Consider the following 2,485-nt stretch of genomic DNA (forward strand, 5'->3'; position numbering starts at 1 on the left):
TTTTTTTTTTTTTTTTGTTTTCTAAAAAGACTATTCTGTTTCAATGTTAATGGTATTTGTTTCATAAATCATATTTGTTATAAAATGTCTTGAAATTTAAAGCCATACAAAGTGCAGTAGGTCAACTGTAAATGAAGATACTGTTAAACTTCACAGCTGAATAATTTAAGCAGTTTATTTGATAAAGTGAAAAATTTTACTTGTAGCTTTTGATCCTTATTTTTTACATTATTTACTTATTTATTTATTTTTACCTCACATGCTATACAGAAATATCAATGTGTTTTCCAGTTTATATAATTAATCAAAACAAAATTGATATCCTGAGAAAATTTAATATCTCAAATATTGCTTATGCAAGCATGAATACCTGCATGCACTCACGTCAATAAGTCAACACAAAATTTATGTTTAATTTTCAAGATTTACCAAAATACCAAACAAAATCAATTAAAAATCCTCAAGTGGTAGTGATAATGGAAAAAGACTGCATTATAGTAACTGTGTATATTATATATTACTGTATTTCAAACTTAAATATATATAGAGGGGGTTAAATGAGTGCAAATAAATTTCATTAGAAATCATTTACAATTTTTATGTAAAAAAATGTATATATATTTTATAGACATATATGTAGTATATTATATATATGGTCAGCTATTTAGACAATCAAATTAAAAGACATTAAAATATTTGTAAGAATAGAAAACAAGGATCTTAATGATATTTCAAGATTTTATCATTATGCTCTACAACTGTATCAGATGTGAACATTATTTATTTCTTTATTGCCCACAGGGGGCTAAACATAGAGGGAACAAACAAGGACAGACAAAGGGATTAAGTCGATTATATCGACCGCAGTGCATAACTGGTACTTATTTAATCAACCCTGAAAGGATGACAGTAAAAGTCAACCTTGGTGGAATTTGAACTCATAATGTAACAGCAGACAAAATACCACTAAGCATTTCACCTGGCATGCTAATGGTTCTTCCAGCTTGCTGCCATAAATGTAAACATTATTAACCATACAAACATAAGAATTATGGAATATTTAAATCTAAACACTGTTCCTGTTTCATAATACCTTCCTGATTTACTCAGCTCATTCAAACTAATTATGTATTAATTACATATTAAATACATAACGATTATATGGTTAACAATGTTTGTGGTTAAGCCATAAAAATCCCTGTATCCCAGTGAAACAAAAGTTTTAAATATTGAGATGTTTGTTTTCTGTTCTCAATATTCTACTCTGATCATTCATTTTAGCCAAGTTAAACTCTATGCAAACTTATTCCTGCTGTCATAGAACAATAACAAAAAAAGATCATGAACTAACAACATGATTCAGGGCAGTAGGAACAATCTTATAATCACTCATTACAATATGGAAAGACAGAACTCTTAACAAGAACATCAAATTAAAGCTCCTGAAGACAGTAGTTTGGAATGTTGCACTGTACAAATGTGAAAGCTGGACCCCCAGGGCAAATGACACTGCCAAACTCAAAGCATTTGAAAAAAAGTGTGACCAAAGAGTTATGAGGATCAGTTGGACTGTCCATTGAACAAATGAGTTAGTATCTGCGGAGATGAGAACAAAATGAGAAATTTTGACAACTGTCAGGAAGAGAAAGCTGCAGTATTTTGGGCAGGTCATCATGGCTGAACTTCAGCAACTACATCGTTAGGAGAAGAGTCAATGGAAAAGTAACAAGAGGGAGTTCAAGAAGATGCTGGATGGACAACATCACAGAATAGACTGAAAGACTTCCAGCTGAATGCATAACCATAGCTGGAACAAGAAATCAATGGAGAAAGATATAGCATGCTTCCATGGTCCACGGGAAAAGATAAGACAGTCTATTGGAGAATAAAGATATGTTCATGAATAGAGCTCTTAAGTTCAGTGGGTACACTTTTGTAGTACTGATACACTAATTCAGTATATTACATATACATCAAGAAAGATGTAAAAATGAATCATAGTTAACAAACAGCATTTTTATCTTCATTACTGTTATCAGTCACTATTTCAGTTTTGTTTTTTCACATCAATAGTTATCTACATATTAGTAAATTCATTGGTAGCGTGTATAAAGTGAGACATGCATGGATAAATTGTAAATAAATTTACATATATGTACATTTAATAAACTTATACTTATTTGGTATTTGATATCAAAAATGTTCATTGCACCAACTGCAACCTGATCAGTGACATAATTCCACTGCATCTGTATCATATATGTGGTTATCGACACATTTGGTAGGAGTTACATATATTATTTAATAGCAGTCTTATTTAGCTCCTTGCAACTTGAAAATTCATCAGGTTTCTTTGATGAGTTTATGCAACTTGAAGTTGCAGCTTGGAGCCAAATCAGACTGTTATTAAATGTGTGTGTGTGTGTGTGTGTGTGTGTGTGTGTGTGGGAGAGAGAGAGAGAGAGAGAGAGAGAGAGAGAGAGAG

The 2,485-nt window shown here is 31.3% G+C and overlaps 1 protein-coding gene across 2 annotated transcripts in view; it reads right to left on the bottom strand.

Moving 5' to 3' along the window:
* Positions 1–2,485, bottom strand: part of LOC106871625 (mucin-5AC) — a 591,942-nt gene that overhangs the window by 261,783 nt on the left and 327,674 nt on the right. The gene's annotated exons all lie outside the window — the stretch shown is intronic.

Source organism: Octopus bimaculoides, chromosome 2 (genome assembly GCF_001194135.2).
Source record: "Octopus bimaculoides isolate UCB-OBI-ISO-001 chromosome 2, ASM119413v2, whole genome shotgun sequence".
In the NCBI taxonomy this organism is placed as follows: domain Eukaryota; kingdom Metazoa; phylum Mollusca; class Cephalopoda; order Octopoda; family Octopodidae; genus Octopus; species Octopus bimaculoides.